General features: G+C 48.6%; 1 protein-coding gene across 2 annotated transcripts in view; it reads left to right on the top strand.

Moving 5' to 3' along the window:
* brf1b (BRF1 RNA polymerase III transcription initiation factor subunit b) overlaps positions 1–18,595 on the top strand; it is a 366,821-nt gene that overhangs the window by 233,334 nt on the left and 114,892 nt on the right. The gene's annotated exons all lie outside the window — the stretch shown is intronic.

Raw genomic sequence — 18,595 nt, 5'->3', positions numbered from 1 at the left:
GGGAACAGGAGCTTAAACTATATGTGGTGGCCCTGAGGCTCCAGGGGATTGGTCTAATCCAAAATACTCCTGATAGAGCACATTCAAAAGAAGTGTCATTAAATCTGGTCAAAGGGAAAATTAATTGCAGTTAATATTTATTATTGTATAAATCAGGTCACTGGGGTGGGACCGGTCTGGGAAAGGGTACAGTGAAAATCCAAGCAAAAGTGAATGGTTTAATTTCAGCACCTGAGGACAACGGTGACCTTCCTGTGTCAGGTGACTGTCATTTGGGAAGCTGCTGCCTCTGCTTACTAATTGTGGCATTAACCCTGACCCCGGGATACTGGAACCCCAGTCCCAAGGGAAAGGAGGTGACGTAGGAGACACTTAATTGAATGGACTGGAAAATGCAAATAATCAGTGTGTGTTTTTTTAAAAAAAATCTGCAAAGACAGTGTTTTGCTTTTTAAAAAAATAAATGAAATGGGAACTTTTTGGAGCTCTCCGTGTCCCAGTGTGGTTCTGAGCCAAAGGCCCACGGTCTGTGCTCAGACAGCAGACAGCTGATCACTGCTAGCGTGATGGTCAGATGCAATAAGCATCATGTCTTTGGGCTAGAGAGGTGGGAGGGGAAATCAGTCACGACTCCAGCTCCTGATTTATTGACACTCCACCCCGCTCACCAGGCCATGCTAAGAGCAGGGGATTTCTCCGCGGTGCTCTGGCTAATATTTATCCCTCAACCAATATCACTTTTTTTAAAAAAAACAGATTATCTGGTCATTATCTGATTGCTGTTTGTGGGATCTTGCTGTGCAAAAATTGGCTGCTGAGTTTCCTACATTACTACAGTGACTACATTTCAAAAAGTACTTCATTGCCATTAAAGTGCTTTGGGACGTCCTGAGGTCGTGAAAGATGCTGTATAAATGCAAGTCTTATTTTTAAAAGAAGTGTGGATGTTGGGTGGGGACAGGATCTGGCTCGGTTATGATAACATTGCACGTATGAATTTGCCATCACGCACTGTCCAGCCACACATGTGCAGAATGGCCAGGTGGGTGAGGTACTGGGGGGGGCTTCCTCAGAACGTGACTCAGAAAGTACCCCAGAAAGAGTCACTGCCTGCGGGAAGGTCTCCTGGGCCTGTTTCAGACCTGGACTCCTAAATCGGCTTTGACTAGTTTGCGATGTGCAAGTGCTGACTAGTATTACCGGGTCTTGAGCTACTTAACCAGTCGTCCCTAAAGGGACCGTTGGAGGCCACTCAAAAAAAAGGTCCCAAAACTCGCAAACTTTTGTTTCAGAAGGTGTGCTCCTCCTGGCTCCACAAAATCACTGTGGACCCCTGTTGGACCCCCCCCACTCCGATCGCCTCATTTCCACCACCCCCCCCCCCCCCCCCCCCCCCCGAACTCTTGGACGTACCTCTTTAGGCCTAGACTGCTGAGGTGCATTGAAGCGCAGACAACTCACCTGAATTATGATGACGAGGCCCGAGGATGAATTTAGTTCAGTCCCCGGGCCTCTCTGTTCTTGCGCACTGTCTCTACATGCCTCTGGAACCGGGCCCGGGTTGTGAAGCTAACGAAGTTAGGCCCCCCATGTGTTTGTAATTCCCCTGCCGCTGTGTGGAGCAGCTGACAGGGCTACATGACATTACTGTGTCGGGGAAAAGTGATCCATGGTGTGTGTTAAATCTTGTACACATGTAGTAAAGTCCAGAGCATCTGTTCCAGGTTACAAAGGGTGAGATTTAAAAATTCAACAAGTTTTTTTTTTAAATATATGGAGCTGCTGTAGGTTGTTTGGTGGGGGTCGCAAATTATTCTGTGGGAGGGGGGACGGAAGGGCAATCGTAAGAGAGCAACCATCTTTAAATGGATTACGGGATACTAGCGATAACATCCATCAAACTGAGGAACTGGCATCCAGGGAGTAACTTGTAAATTGTTGAATTCACAATTCCTTGAAGGATAGTAACTGGCTGAGTGATTGGGTCCCCTGAAATAATTGTATCCAGCAAAAATTCAGCCATTTCTGAATTTAAGAGCAATTTCTACTTTGCTGCGATGGCACGTCTAATCACGGTTTTACTCTGTTTGGCATTAGTTATTTTCGCTTTCTCTTCCTCACCTCCCCCCGCCCTTCCGAAGGCCATGAGCCACGCTGGATTGAGGATCCACAGGCACCAGTCATTCAAGTGGCCAAGGATCCGTCCAGACAGTGAATTGTCACCTGGTTATTCCACCAGTTTGGGCATCGCAGTTGGACCCAATCCCATCCTTGATAGCCGTGCGCGTGCTCTTTCCAGCAGGGGTCACTGCATTGCGATTGGGAACCCTGGCGATTGTTTTACCCCCCCCCGCCTCCCAGTAGGTAGGCTGGGGCACTAAGGCAAGTTGTAGCTCTCTTCTCCCACCCCCACCCTCACCCCACCAACATGCCACTCCGGCTGAGGTCAGCTGCCTGGAGTTGTTGCATTTGAATATAAGAACATAACATAAGAAATAGGAGCAGGAGTAGGCCACACGGCCCCGTGAGCCTGCTCCGCCATTCAATAAGATCACGGCTGATCTTCGACCTCAACTCCACTTTCCCGCCCGATCCCCATATCCCTTGGTTCCTTTAGTGCCCAAATATCCATCGTTGTCAGTCTTGACATATTTCACATGTTGCGTTGAAAAGCCAGATCATGTTGAGGATCATTGTTGACGTAAATGTCATCTTTAAAGTTGTGTAAAACCAAACAGTCAGTATTGGTATGAAAATCCCTGTACAAAAATCAAACTGTTCTGCCATAAAACGTTAAGGGGAGAAATTCTCTCCGCCACATCCCATCTAAAGAAATAAAAACAGAAAATGCCGGAAATGCTTAGCAAGTCAGGCAGCATCTGTGGAGAAAGAAACAGAGTTAACGTTTCAGGTCGAAGACCTTTTGTCAGAACTCGAAGGTGTTAAAGCGTTAATAAGTACAGAGCCAAGGAAAGGGAGGGGAGGGTAGGAAAGAATGAAAGGGAAGGTCTGTGATAGGATAGAGGGCAGGAGTGATTAAATGACAAAAGGGATGTTGGTGCAAGGCAAGGAGGGTGGTAATGGGACAAGTAAAGAAACAAAAGATGGGTCTAGAGGAGTTGTAAATGGTAACATCAGAACCATTAGCAGCAGCTACAGTCCCCCACAAAAAATGGAAAATGGGAGCAGTGGCTATGATCTGAAGTTATTGAAATCAATGTTGAGTCCGGAAGGTTGTAAAGTGCCTAATCGAAAGATGAGGTTCTGTTCCTCGAGCTTCCGTTGAGCTTCATTGGAACAGGGTAAGAGGCCGAGGGCCATCTAAAGAAATATTCATTTTACCTGCCCCGCTGGCTCAGATGGAACTTACACTGCCAGTTATGATATTGAAGCGCACAGACGAGATGGTTCCTGGATGATCTCAGTCCGGGGCACTGGTTTGGGAGCATTATTGGACTCAGCGCCTGTGGACCAAGGTCGCAGCTCCTAGTCACTGTCCCACATCGAGCTCTGCTCACTCATCACCCCCTGTCCTTGCTGACCTACATTGATTCCTGGTTCTCCGATTTAAAATTCTCATTCTCGTGTTTAAATCCTTCCATGGCCTCGCCCCTCCCTATCTCTGTAACCTCCCACCCCCCACCCAAACTCTGTGTTCCTTAGACCTCTCTATGCCTCTGTAATGCACCATGGGACATTTTTCTCCATTCAAGGTGCTATATAAATGCAAGTTATTGGTATCCAGTGACTGCTAGGAAATATTTGTGTGGGCATCGGCTGAGAACGTGGGCTGTAATGCCCATCATGGGTGAATAGCCAGGCAACATGAATTTAGATTTGAGGTTAGGATCAGATCAGCCATGATCTTATTAAATGGCGGAGCAGGCTCGAAGGGCCGATTGGCCTGCTCCTGCTCCTATTTCTTATGTTCTTAACACTCACTGAAGGATGGTCACCTGAATGAGAACCGGACAACAATACCAGTCAGTGCCTTCAAGAGAGGAGGAGGGAAGAAAATGGCAAAGAAACAGATGGAAGGGTGAGCACTTGTGCAAATCACTGAGCATTTATATAGCGCTCTTAATATGTTTAAATATGCAGCCATAGAGGGATTTAAACACAGGGATGAGAATCTTAAATTTGAGGCGTTGGGGGATCGGGAGCCAATGTAGGTCAGCGAGGACGGGTGTGATGGGCAAGCGGGATTTAGTGCGGGATAGCAACAGAAAAGCTAGCACCTTGGGAAGCGGGGGGGGGGGGGGGCGGGTGGAAAGAATACTGATCTTCTGACGATGTGGCTGCTGAATCAACACTCTTCAAATCCCTTTGATTCTACGCCAGCAAAACTAGGCAAGGGAGAGGGGTTTGAGGCCAGAATGTATAATGATAAACAAAATGAAGGAAAATGACACGACCGGACGCTGAGAAGGATAATTTAGTTGACACCTGTGCTTTAATATTTTCCCCTCACAATAAATCTATCATTCCCCAGGGATGAGACTAATATAATGTAGCAAGAGCGCAGCTTAGTGAAGCAAGATGATAGGGGGACATTGATGGATAGGCAGGCAACTGTGAAGAATTTCCTTCGAGATTTATCAATCATTTTTCCACGGCTCTCTGTAACTTCAATAACATTTTCCTCTTAAACTGGACCAATTGGTAATTGGGAAGGAAATAAGCAAGAGGTTAAACTTTCCCAAGCTCAGTGTAAACAGCGAGTATTTAAAACCTGATGTGGGAGAACTCTTCAGCGCACACTGCAGGGAAGAGATAGCCGTGCTATTACGGCACTGAAAGCACATATCATGAAATGGTTTCCATTGAACTGATGCTAAAAGGGAACAGATTTATGGACAGTGCAGCTTTGCACTGGTGAGTATTGTGTAGGAGTGAGTTACAAAGCTCACTCCTACACAGTAACCATCGCATTAGTCATCAGATTCTCTCCTCTCTTCTCCCGCCCCCCACCCCCACTTGAGATAATGCTACAGCCCCTAGTGGATTCTCAACTATCTTTTGATTTTGTCAACCTTTTTTTATTCCCCTTCCTCCAATTTTCCCCTACCCCCCCACTTCACCCCCATCTCGGTGCTGTGCAGTTTTACAGAGAGCGGCTACCCCTCCCAAACCTCACCCCAGCATCCACTATTTGTGTGTGACCTTTGATATTGAACATCAACAGATGTGACAACGACAACAACTTGCATTTATAGAGCGCCTTCATATAAATGAGGTAATGAGACAAAAATGGACACCAATCCAAAGAAGGAGATATTACAAGGGCTCGGTCAAAAATGCATCTTTTAAGGAGGAGAGAGAGGTAGAGATGTGGAGAGGTTGAGGGAGGGAATTTCTGAGGGTGGGTTCTAAGGAGCTGAAGGCACAGCCGCCAGTGGTGGGGCGAAGGAAGTGGGGGATGGACAACCGGCTGGAATTGGAGGAACGGAGCGTTCTTCGCGAGATTGTAGGGCTGGAGGAGGTTACAGAGATCGGCTGGGGGGGGTGATGGGATGGTAGCGAGGCCATGAAGAAATTTAAATTTGGTGCATTGGGGACAGAGAGCTCAGGAGTGATGGGTGAGATGGGACTTGGTACGGATAGGATATGGTCAGCAGATTTTTGGAAAAGCTGCTGTTTGCAGAGTGGAGGATGGGAGGCCGGCCAGCAGAGCATTGGAATAGTTGCATCTGGAGGTGACATAGGCATGGATGAGGATTCCAGCAGCAGATGGGCTGAGGCAGGCGACGTGAAGGAAGTGGAAGTAGTCGGTCTTTGTGGTGGAGAGGATTTGGGATAGGAAACACAGCCAGGGGTCAAATATCAGGTCGAATTTGCAAACAGCCTGGTTCAGCTTGAAACAATGGCTAGGGAGAGGGATGGAATCGGTGGCTAAGGTACGCAGTTTGTGGCAGAGGCTGAAGATGATGGCTTCGGTCTTCCTGATAATTAACTGGAACAAACTGCGATACATCCAGGATTAGACATCGGACAAGCAGCGTGACAGCACAGAGGCAGTGTAGGAGTCGAGAGAGGTGGCGGAGAGGTAGAGCTGGGTGTCGTCAGCGTACATGTGGAAACTGAACCCATGTCTTTGGATGATGTCGCCAAGAAGAAATATAAATAGATAAGTTAGAAGGGAGGGGGCCAAGGATGGATCCTTGGGGCGACTCTGAAGGTAACGGTGCAGAGCCGGCAGAGAAGCCATTGCTGGAAGTGCTCTGGTTACAATGAGAGTGGAACCAGGCGAGGGCAGTCCCACTTAGCTGGACAACAGAGGTGAGGTGTTGGAGGAGGGTGATGTGGTCAACCGTGACAAAGACCGCAGAGGGACGAGAAGGACGGAAAATGTCAGCCACATTGTATGATATTTGTGACTTTGATTAGGCCGTTTCAATGCTGTGGCAGGGGCAGAAACCTGATTGAAGAGATTCAAACATGGAGTTGCGGGAAAGATGGGCACAGATTTGGGAGGTGACGACACATTCAAGGACTTTGGAGAGGAAAGGGAGGTTGGAGTTGGGGCGGTAGTTTACAGGGGCAGAGGGGTCAGGGGTGGGTTTTTTGAAGAGTCGGGTGATGACTGCTGTTCTGAAAGGGAGGGGGGGGATAGTACATGGGTATCCTCAGTCACACCTTCAGGTGCAGCAGCAGAGTGTCTGGATGACGAGTGGGGCTGGAAACCCCTGCTTATTCCCTCTCAACAGCAATTTTACACCCCAATTGCTGATTGGTTGAGATCAGCTAACTCTGCATGAACAGGGGATTGAACCTGAAACCTTCTGATCCCCGTGTCTTTGTGCTACCCTGGACGGAGAAGTTGTGAGCTTTATTTAACTCCAGGCAGAGTAAACCTAAGGCACGCTTGGCTACGATTAAAATAATTTAAGCCCAAGCTTTTGATAGATCTCCTCTCACTGACTAATGATTTCACTCAGCGCCTCAGTCACACCTTCAGGCAGCTTTTTAATGCAGGAAAGTTATTAATCTATTCAGCTGAATTGCAGATTTTTTTTTTAAAAAAGCTTTATGCAGCGATAGCTTCAAACAAGTTCCACAGCTGCCTGCTCCCCTCCTCTACCTTGCCCAAATGCCCATTCTCCACGTGTGAGCCCAGACAGTGAGCGTCGGCTGGCCATTCGACACAGGAGGGCATTGCAACCAGTGTTCTTGTCCGGTGTGCGTGCACGCATGCACTTTCCAGCAGAAATCACTGGATGAGGAAGCAGGAATCCTGCTTGTTTCCCTCGCCTCCCCCCCCCCCCCCCCAAACCGACGGGAGCTGAGGCCCATTGCACCGTACTACCCGAGAACAAAGCAGGCAAGGAACTTGGGATCCTCCTAGCCTGTATGGATCAATTATACACTGTCTTTACAGATTAACCAGAACCATGTTGGTTAAAAAGGCTTCAATTGCTACCCCCTCACACACAGGGAGGAGGGATAGATGTGTGGATCCCTACAGTGTGGCATTAGGGAGAGATCTAGGAGCAAGTGGATTACCTGCCCTTTTGGTTATGAAATGGTGTGAGAGGATCAGGATCTGAAAGACAAAAAGTAGGTCATCATTTCAGCTGTGTCTTCAGAAACTTGAAACTTTTTTTTAAAAAGGTAGAGGAGTGTGGGGAGGGCTTCATTTTGACTTCTATAAAACGACGTAGCAAAACATTCTTATTGGTACCCCATTGCCTTGCAGAGGCAGCCCTGTGAAGTTAAAGGAATGGCATCAGTGTGGTCAAGGGTCACTGTGGGAAGGGCGATTTGCCTGGTACCTCGGGCTGCCAAGTGCTGGCGAATACAAAGATCGGCCACTAACGGCACACAGCCTGTGGCCTGCATTTTGAGTCTGACCGAGAGCAGGCTGGCCTCTGGCCTAACCGGTGTAAAAGAAAGACTTGGATTTATGTGGCGCCTTTCAAGACCTCAGGATGTCCCAAAGCGCTTTACGGCCAATTGAATACTTTAGAAGTGTAGTCACTGTTGCAATGTAAGAAACGTAGCAGCCAATTTGCGCACAGCAAGACCCCACAAACAGTAATGTGATAATGATCAAATAATCTGATTTTTAGTGATGATGGTTGAGGGATAAATCTTGGCCTGGAAACCGGGGCGAACTCCCCTGCTCTTCTTCGAAATAGTACCGTGGGATCTTTTATGTCCACCTGAGAGGGCAGACGGGGCTTTGGTTTAACATCTCATCCTAAAGACGGCGCCTCTGACGGTGCAGCACTCCCTCAGTACTTCACTGGGAGTGTCAGCTTGGATTTTGTGCTCAAGTCTCTGGAGCGGGGAGTCGAACCCATGACCTTCTGACTCAAAGGCGAAAGTGCTACCCACTGAGCCACGGCTGACATGGTAGATCCTGTCCCCGTGCACTCGTACCATTCCTTCCTTCACAGCCCAGCTACAAGTGCACTAAGATGTGCCATTCTCACTTGTGTGTAATTATCCACTGTTGCTGAATCCTGCCCATTGGTAGTAAAGGGCAGCGAGCAAACTGGATTATATTGCAGATAAATGGGGCACAACGCTGTGAGCTCCAGTGAACGACTCAGTTGTGTGGCTAATGGGTTATTGACTGGTTTCTGCACCGAGCGCTTTGAATTGGAGATGAAAAGAATATTCAATCCCTTCTGAGAGGAAGGCTGGAAGCCGATAGGCCGTTGCTGTAATTTTGAAGGCTTTGAAGTGGAATGGAGATCAGTGAATGATCCCATGCTGAAGTGTTTTGATGTCGTAACACTTTCAAACAGGCAGGCAGCTGGCACTTGTAAAAACAGCCCAGCGTCTGCTCAACGCGCTTAGGAATAGACTAAAAGGAAAGTCCAATTTAAGCCTGCTCTTCTGGCTAACTGGCCTCACCCGCTGTGGCACTGATCCACACAGAGCGGAGGGCCCGGCATTGATGCCCAGCCTGTATTGAGTGCCCTGATACCAGCTGGGACAGTAGTCAAGGGCACTGAAACTGGCCCCAGGATCTTTGGGCGAGGGAGTGGTAAAATTGTTCAGGATTCACACTCCTGATCACCACACTGTGAAATTTGTGTGCGTGGATTTCGGGCGAGGTTTCGCCGCGATGCCCCCCGTGATCAAATAGCCCGCCAAAAAAATCACACTCTGAGCTCACCCATGAATGGGCGAGGTGCTGGAGAGCCGCAAGTTCCCGTGGAACTGCACCACAACAGTCGGCACCTTCGGGGAGGAGGAGAGAGAATTTTTAAAATTGGAAGAGTTTGAAACTTATGTCGGGGGATTACAGCTGTGTACTGTCACTGCGGTGCCATGTAGCCGTGTCAGCCGTGGCTCAGTGGGTAGCACTCTTGCCCCTGAGTCAGAAGGTTGTGGGTTCAAGTCCCGTTCCGGGGACTTGAGCCCATAATCCAGGCTGACACTCCCAGTGCAGTTGTGAGGGAGTGCTGCACTGTTGGAGGTGCTGTCTTTCGGATGTTCTACCGGGGCCCCGTCTGCCCGCTCAGGTGGGCTAAAAGATTCCAAGGCACTATTTCAAAAAAGTGAACATTTACCTGAGGAAGGAGGAAGCCTCCGAAAGCTTGTGAATTTAAAATAAAATTGCTGGACTATAACTTGGTGTTGTAAAATTGTTTACAATTGTCAACCCCAGTCCATCACCGGCATCTCCACATCATTTCAAAAAAGAGCAGGGGAATTCTCCCCGGGTTCCTGGCCAATATTTATCCATCAACCAACACCACTAAAAGAACAGATTATCGCATTGTTGTTCGTGGGACCTTGCTGTTTGCAAATTGGCTGCCACATTTCTTACATTACAACAGTGACTACACTTCAAAAAATAATTAATTGGCTGTAATTGGTTTGCACTCCCTCACGACTGCACTGGGAGTGTCAGTCTGGATTATGGGCTCAAGTCCCTGGAATGGGGCTTGAATCCACAACCTTCTGACTCGGGCAAGAGTGCGACCCACTGAGCCACGGCTACATGGCACCGCAGTGAGAGTACACAATTTAATTTGCTTTGGGACGTCCTGAGGTTGTGAAAGATGCTATAGAAATGCAAGTTCTTTCTTTCCATGTACGCTTGTATCTCCGGTGGCCCTGATGGTGAGCGTTCTTCCCTTGTGTATTGTGGTTAGGTTGGTTTCTGGGTGTGTTTTTTAAAAAAAAAATTTGTTCCTCCTCTTTCTGTCATTCTACAAGGACAGGAGAATGAGCAATTCTTCCTGGATGGCAATTGCAGATGTGCCTCCAGTCTTCAATAGCTCCCCTGAGAGAGATGCTCGACCTGTGAGTAAGCAGTGTGGGGAGCAGCCAGGCTGCTGAAGCTGGAAGAACAGGAATGGTTTTGTTTAACAATTTAAGTGGCGAGCTTGGGGGTTAAAGGCCACAGAGGCGCGCGTGGCTGGACGTAAGACAGGTTTATTTTTATACCACTTCCTTCCTGCCAGGAAAACCTGACAGTCAGGAAAATTCAAGGGCAGCTTCCTCTTGGCTGTCCTGTTTTTACTTGCTCCCTGCTGCTGGTCCCTTTAAGCATTAATAACTGACTTAACCTGTGAAGTAAATGGAACTAGTGGGCAACAGGCTATTCTTCCACCTCTGGCATCGTCCAAGATTGTTGGGATGAAAGTGGTCAGGTTTGTAGGTCTGACTCCATGGGCTCCAGCAGCCACCCCCATCTCACCTACGTAGAATAGAATCATAGAAGTTTACAACATGGAAACAGGCCCTTCGGCCCAACATGTCCATGTCGCCCAGTTTATACCACTAAGCTAGTCTCAATTGCCTGCACTTGGCCCATATCCCTCTATACCCATCTTACCCATGTAACTGTCCAAATGCTTTTTAAAAGACAAAATTGTACCCGCCTCTACTACTGCCTCTGGCAGCTCGTTCCAGACACTCACCACCCTTTGAGTGAAAAAAACTGCCCCTTTGGACCCTTTTGTATCTCTCCCCTCTCACCTTAAATCTATGCCCCCTCGTTATAGACTCCTCTACCTTTGGGAAAAGATTTTGACTATCTACCTTATCTATGCCCCTCATTATTTTATAGACTTCTATAAGATCACCCCTTAACCTCCTACTCTCCAGGGGAAAAAAGTCTCAGTCTATCCAACCTCTCCCTATAAGTCAAACCATCAAGTCCTGGTAGCATCCTAGTAAATCTTTTCTGCACACTTTCTAGTTTAATAATATCCTTTCTATAATAGGGTGACCAGAACTGTACACAGTATTCCAAGTGTGGCCTTACTAATGTCTTGTACAACTTCAACAAGACATCCCAACTCCTGTTTTCGATGACCATGCCCCGGTTGTGAGCCTGGACAGTGAGTGTCAGTGGATTTTCCACTGTACTCATCTGTTAGCAGAGATCCGTCCACTTTAATAGTTAAGGGAATTTATCTCTTTCTATTTTTAAAATTAACCAACTCAATGGTGCCGTGTTTTAAGTTTGCATGACACCCGTCGTATCATTTGGTTTGTGACGCTATTGTGACGGAAAGAAATATTACAAATGAGAAACGACCATTCAGCCCAGCAGACCCATCCTCTCTTTGTGGTTAAACTCAAACCCCTCCAACTCACCTTCTCAACATAACCCTAGCCCGTAATTCCACAGGTGCCTGGAGCCCTATGGTATCTCGCCCAAGCGACCATCCGTGAAGTGTAAGCTTATGCAGCAAGTGTTGGCAGGTATTTGAGAAAGGAAAGAAAGGACTAGCATTTAATACAGCGCCTTTCACAAACGCAGGACATCCGAAAGTGCCTCACAGCCAATTAAGTACATTTTGAAGTGCAGTTACTGTTGTAATGTAAGAAACGTGGCAGCCAGTTTGTGCACAGCAAGATCCCACAAACAGGAATGTGATAACGACCACATAATCTGTTTTAGTGATGTTGGTTGAGGGATAAATATTGTTCAGGACACCAGGGAGAACTCCCCTGCTCTTCTTCAAATAATGCTGTGGGATCTTTTACGTCCAACTGAGAGGGCAGATGGGACCTCGGTTTAACGTCTCGTGCGAAAGACGGCACCTCCCACAGTGCAGCACTCCTTCAGTACTGAACTGAAGTGTCAGCCTAGTTTATGTGCTCAAGTCTCTGGAGTCCTCCAGTATCCTGCCTCTGTGAAGTATAAGCTTACACAGCAAGTGCTGGCAGATATTTGACCATCACGGGCATCATATCTGATCTAAATCATTGGATAGTGATCAGGAGAAGGAACCATGGCTGAGTTTTTTCTCTCCTCTCTAGTCCAGGGTTGCTGATGTCAACTACAGCACCCTCCAACCTCTGCTCCAACAAGGACTAGGAGTCGTCGGGGAGAATCCCAACTGGATTTTCTGACTCAGAACTTCTCCTCGTTTTGGTTTGAGTTTTGCCTGGCTAGATTTTTTTTCTTTAAACCTTTAATATATGCTAATAAGATACAATTAATACACCAAGAGCCTTTCATTTGAAAGTTAAACAACTGTGACCATTAGTGTTTTAAAACACAAGCTCTCTTTGTCCCGGGGACCGTCTAACTGATGAAACGCCTCATTGTCCAAATGATCCAATGCTGTCACAGGTTTAGGAGAAACGAGCCCCACTGTTTTCAGCAGACTGCCTTGGCTCAGTGACAGCACAAACCTCTTCTTGCTGTTCCCTTTGTCACAGGGTTGCCTCTTGGACAGTCTCATCAGCAAACTAAAAAATGCTTTAGAAAAAAAAAACCTGAAAGACAATAAGAGGCAAGAGACACACACACATCGTCCTCACTTCCTGGGGCTGTGCCAGATTAATCTCGCTCACTTTCAGGACTTCTCTCAGTCCACAGCTGGGCGAAACTTACTGCAGACCCCAAAATCGCTGACGTGCAGGTGCAGAATATTCTGAGACACTCTGCTAGTTCTTGCAGAATCCATTAACAAAACCTTTAGCGACCTCTTGCTTTCGGATCTCGTTGTTGTTCCGTTTCGATGACCGCATAGCATGTAACACATAGAAGTTACAACACTGAAACAGGCCATTCGACCCAACCATTCCGTGTCCGCGTTTACTGTCCACACAATCAAATAGTTCTAATCACATTCACCCACCCTGTGCCCATATACCTTCAACCTGTTTTCTTTCATCCACCTCTCCAATCTAATCTTGAATGTTGACATATTTTTTGTCTCAACCACTTACCCTGCAAGTAAATTCCACAGCTTCACACCTCTCTGTGTGAAGAAGTTTCTCCTGCAACATGAACCTCTTCACAAACTGGGCAAATTTTAAGCAGCGGAAGCCAGGTTGAAGTTGTAGAATTCCTTGCACATTAAAGTGAATCCACATAATTAAGGCATCAAGCTGTCTTATAGCTGCAATGCTGAGAGATCAGCTTTTGAGATTTACATTGATCTACAGTACTTCCACCACCATTTCAGTGCCTGAAAGATTCAATAGTAGCTTTCAAAAGGGAATTGGATAAATACTTGAAGTGGAAACATTTACAGGGCTATGGGGAAAGGATGGGGGAGTGGGACTAATTGGATAGCTCTTTGATAGAGCCGGCACAGGCATGATGGGCCGAATGCCCTCCTTCTGTGCTGCATCATTCTATGATTGTAGGCTTACTCATTGTCAATTAAATGACCTGCCTACCTCCTAGCCAGGATTATTTCGGATAGTTGTGTAGTTCTGTAGTTCAGATGGACAAAAATCCCACAGCACTATTTGAAGGGCAGGGAGTTCTCCTGTGTTTTTTTTATTCGTTCATGGGATGTGGGCGTCGCTGGCGAGGCCAGAATTTATTGCCCATCCCTAACTGCCCTTGAGAAGGTGGTGGTGAGCCGCCTTATTGAACCGCTGCAGTCCGTGTGGTGAAGGTTCTCCCACAGTGCTGTTAGGAAGGGAATTCCAGGATTTTGACCCAGCGACGATGAAGGAACGGCGATATATTTCCAAGTCGGGATGGTGTGTGACTTGGAGGGGAACGTGCAGGTGGTGTTGTTCCCATGTGCCTGCTGCCCTTGTCCTTCTAGGTGGCAGAGGTCATGGGTTTGGGAGGCGCTGTCGAAGAAGCCTTGGCGAGTTGCTGCAGTGCATCCTGTGGATGGTACACGCTGCAGCCACGATGCGCCGGTGGTGAAGGGAGTGAATGTTTAGGGTGGTGGATGGGGTGCCAATCAAGCGGGATGCTTTGTCCTGGATGGTGTCGAGCTTCTTGAGTGTTGTTGGAGCTGCACTCATCCAAGCAAGTGGAGAGTATTCCATCACACTCCTGACTTGTGCCTTGTAGATGGTGGAAAGGCTTTGTGGAGTCAGGGGGTGAGTCACTCGCCACAGAATACCCAGCCTCCTGTGTCCTGGCCAACATTCTTCCCTCAACCAATGCAACCAAAAATCAGATCAACAAGTCGTCCATCTCATTGATATTCGCGGGATCTTCCTATGTGCAAAATGGCTATCACATTAATCTACATAAATCAATTCACTTAAAAGTAATTCATTCTAAGTGATTCGAGTCCTGATGATGCTCCATACAAAGTATAAATCTGTTAACGGTGCTTTTCAGCACAAATCGTTCCATTTTCTTGACTGGTTGTCTGAACAAAGACGATGCCCGTTTTTAAAAAAAAATCATGATCCATATTGGGAACACAATGCCCATACTGTGCTGTAAACACTAATCTTGCAAATGGCACAAAGGAAATTCATATTCACAGAATCCTTTTATTACAATAAGGCCTCGAGGTTATGTTAATGAGTGGCAAACCCAGATACATTTCTGCCATAAGAAGAAAAGGTTCAGTAACCTAGGGGTTAAAGGCTCACAGCGGCTACTGTAAACATTAGGGTTAGGGTTTCACTTCATATAAAAGGGTAGAACTGGATTCTCCTTATAAATCATTGAGTCACTCAGCCGATTGGGAGAGGCTGTCGGCAGTGTCAGGTGACCAGTGTTTGTGCTTTGAACATTAGCAGCAGAAAGCTCCTCCCTTTTCTTTTGCCGATTTCCCCCCCCCCAGCCCCCATCTCCTCTCCTGAAGGCATTGGCTTTCGCAGGTGTCGCTGGGAGACGGTTCCCCGGGCGTCGCTGGGAGACGGTTCCCCGGGCCTCGCTGGGAGACGGTTCCCCGGGCGTCGCTGGGAGACGGTTCCCCGGGCGTCGCTGGGAGACGGTTCCCCGGGCGTCGCTGGGAGACGGTTCCCCGGGCGTCGCTGGGAGACGGTTCCCCGGGCGTCGCTGGGAGACGGTTCCCCGCGCCTCGCTGGGAGACGGTTCCCCGGGCCTCGCTGGGAGACGGTTCCCCGGGCGTCGCTGGGAGACGGTTCCCCGGGCGTCGCTGGGAGATGGTGGTCGCTGGGAGACGGTTCCCCGGGCCTCGCTGGGAGACGGTTCCCCGGGCGTCGCTGGGAGACGGTTCCCCGGGCCTCGCTGGGAGACGGTTCCCCGGGCGTCGCTGGGAGACGGTTCCCCGGGCGTCGCTGGGAGACGGTTCCCCGGGCGTCGCTGGGAGACGGTTCCCCGGGCGTCGCTGGGAGACGGTTCCCCGGGCCTCGCTGGGAGACGGTTCCCCGGGCCTCGCTGGGAGACGGTTCCCCGGGCCTCGCTGGGAGACGGTTCCCCGGGCGTCGCTGGGAGACGGTTCCCCGGGCGTCGCTGGGAGACGGTTCCCCGGGCGTCGCTGGGAGACGGTTCCCCGGGCGTCGCTGGGAGACGGTTCCCCGGGCCTCGCTGGGAGACGGTTCCCCGGGCGTCGCTGGGAGACGGTTCCCCGGGCCTCGCTGGGAGACGGTTCCCCAGTAGTATCTGGTATACAGTTCCCCAGGTGTCCTCCCTAATCCAGGGGTGATGCGGCCAATTGTAGCACCCAATCTGCTGCCAGCTGAAACCAGCTAACTCAACACAATTTGGGGGATTCCAGTCTGTAACTTGCCCGTTCACTGGATAAACTTGCTGAGACATCAGAATTTATGAATTTTTAACAGAGGGGCCCCATTTTGTTTCATTCTTGTTTGCTAAGGGAGGGTAGTCAAAAATTCCGCTTATTGTTTCCAACATCTATCAAAAGTCTCGGTTTGACTTAGTTGGCAGCATTCTTACCAAATAATTGGTAGCTTGTGAGATCAAGCCTTGCTCCATGACTTGAGCACATAACGTAGGCTGACCCTTCATTGTGCGATACTGAGGGAGTGTTGGCCTTTGGATAAGAAACTGAGATTCTGTCTTGTTCATTCTGTGGTTCAGGCAACCATAGATCCTGTGGCACTATTTGAAGAAGATAGGAACATAAGAATAGGAGTAGGCCATTCAGCCCCTTGAGCTGTTCCACTATTCAGTTGTGATGTGGAGATGCCGGTGATGGACTGGGGTTGACAATTGTAAACAATTTTACAACACCAAGTTATAGTCCAGCAATTTTATTTTAAATTCACAAGCTTTCGGAGATTTCCTCCTTCCTCAGGCAAATGTTTCAAGAGCTCCTTGAAGCCTACGCATTTATACATATAGAACAATACATGGTGTTTACAGACTGCCCCTGCAACTGCCCGTTGCCAAGGCAATCACCGTGTTCAGACAGAGAGGTGTCACCTTCAGAACCCCCGAATACACATTCAACAAAAAAACAAACAGGGAAACCCGGAGCGGAGAAACTACGCCATGTTCTCCGCAGCCTTCAACATGTCATCAATGAGGACAAACACCTCGCTATGGCCATCCCCACACCTCCACTACTCGCCTTTAAACAGCCACCCAACCTCAAACAGACCATCGTTCGCAGCAAACTACCTAGCTTTCAAGAGAACAGCGTCCACGACGCCACACAACCCTGCCACGGTAACCTCTGCAAGACATGCCAGATCATCGACACAGATACCACCATCACACGAGAGGACACCACCCACCAGGTGCATGGTTCATACTCCTGTGACTCGGCCAATGTTGTCTACCTCATACGTTGCAGGAAAGGATGCCCCAGAGCATGGTACATTGGCGAGACCATGCAGACGCTGCGACAACGGATGAACGGACACCGCGCAACAATCGCCAAACAGGAGGGTTCCCTCCCAGTCGGGGAACACTTCAGCAGTCATGGACATTCATCCACCGACCTTCGGGTAAGCGTACTCCAAGGCGGCCTTCGAGACACACGACAACGCAAAATCGTCGAGCAGAAATTGATAGCCAAGTTCCGCACCCATGAGGACGGCCTCAACCGGGATCTTGGGTTCATGTCACGCTACACGTTACCCCACCAGCGAACAAATGTTATCTGTTTAAAATATAATGGGTCATTTGCTGGCTCTCTCTGCCTTCCGGATGTTTCTGCCTCTCTCTTTTTTTTTTCTCTTTTTTTTCCCTGTTTGTTTTTTTGTTGAATGTGTATTCGGGGGTTCTGAAGGTGACACCTCTCTGTCTGAACACGGTGATTGCCTTGGCAACGGGCAGTTGCAGGGGCAGTCTGTAAACACCATGTATTGTTCTATATGTATAAATGCGTAGGCTTCAAGGAGCTCTTGAAACATTTGCCTGAGGAAGGAGGAAATCTCCGAAAGCTTGTGAATTTAAAATAAAATTGCTGGACTATAACTTGGTGTTGTAAAATTGTTTACAATTGTCAACCCCAGTCCATCACCGGCATCTCCACATCATGACTACCATCGACACCACAAACTGCCGGCTCACAGTGGAAAGGATATCCAAGAAGATCGCGCATTTAGACACAGACATCAAGTTTTTACAGAGCTGCAAGAAAGCAGACAAGATCCCGAAAGGACTCCAGATCACGAACCCACTCAAGTCCACATACAACTCGGATTACGCTGAGAGACTCTGCCGCCGTACCTCTCGCACACTCCGCAACCATCTCATACACCAACTCTACAGCAGACGCCACAACCTCGAAACCAAGATAGAGTCCATACTCTCAACCTGTACTCAGGACACAGCAGACCAGCTACGTTATACCGCCAAACAGACGAGGCAACGGAACTACGCTGCCTACATGAAAACCAAGAGCAGGAAGCTTGAGAAACTCGGCATCACCACCAGCAACGACCAAGCTTCCCCTGGTACCACGGTTGCAACCACAGGGAAGTCTATTGTCAATTTATCCGACCACACCCTTCAACCAGACGAAATCGAAGTTCTCAGCCGAGGGCTCAATTTCTGCCCCACTACCAAAATGGACCCCACTAGTCTCGCGGCGGACACAGAGGAATTCATCAGGAGAATGAGGCTCCGGGAATTCTACCACAAACCCCAAGATTTCAGCAGCGAACCCAATGAGACAATCGACGATCCGGAACAGCAGACAGAGGGATCCGCGGTACAGCAACCGAAGAGGAAAGAGTCAAACTGGACTCCTCCGGAGGGTCGCTGCCCTCAGCTGGACATGTATGCTCAAGCTGTCAGGAAATGCGTCAATGCCAGATTCATCAGCCGCACTCAGAAGACAGTCCAGAATGTCACCCGAGCACAACGCAACGCCATCAACGCTCTCAAGACCAACCGCAACATCGTCATCAAACCAGCGGACAAAGGAGGAGCCATAGTCATACAGAACAGAACAGACTATTGCAAAGAAGCATACCGACAACTGGACAACCAGGAACACTACAGACGGTTACCCGCAGATCCGAC

Source organism: Heptranchias perlo, chromosome 10 (assembly GCF_035084215.1).
Source record: "Heptranchias perlo isolate sHepPer1 chromosome 10, sHepPer1.hap1, whole genome shotgun sequence".
Lineage (NCBI taxonomy): Eukaryota > Metazoa > Chordata > Chondrichthyes > Hexanchiformes > Hexanchidae > Heptranchias > Heptranchias perlo.
This window is presented reverse-complemented; position numbering and strand designations above follow the sequence as displayed.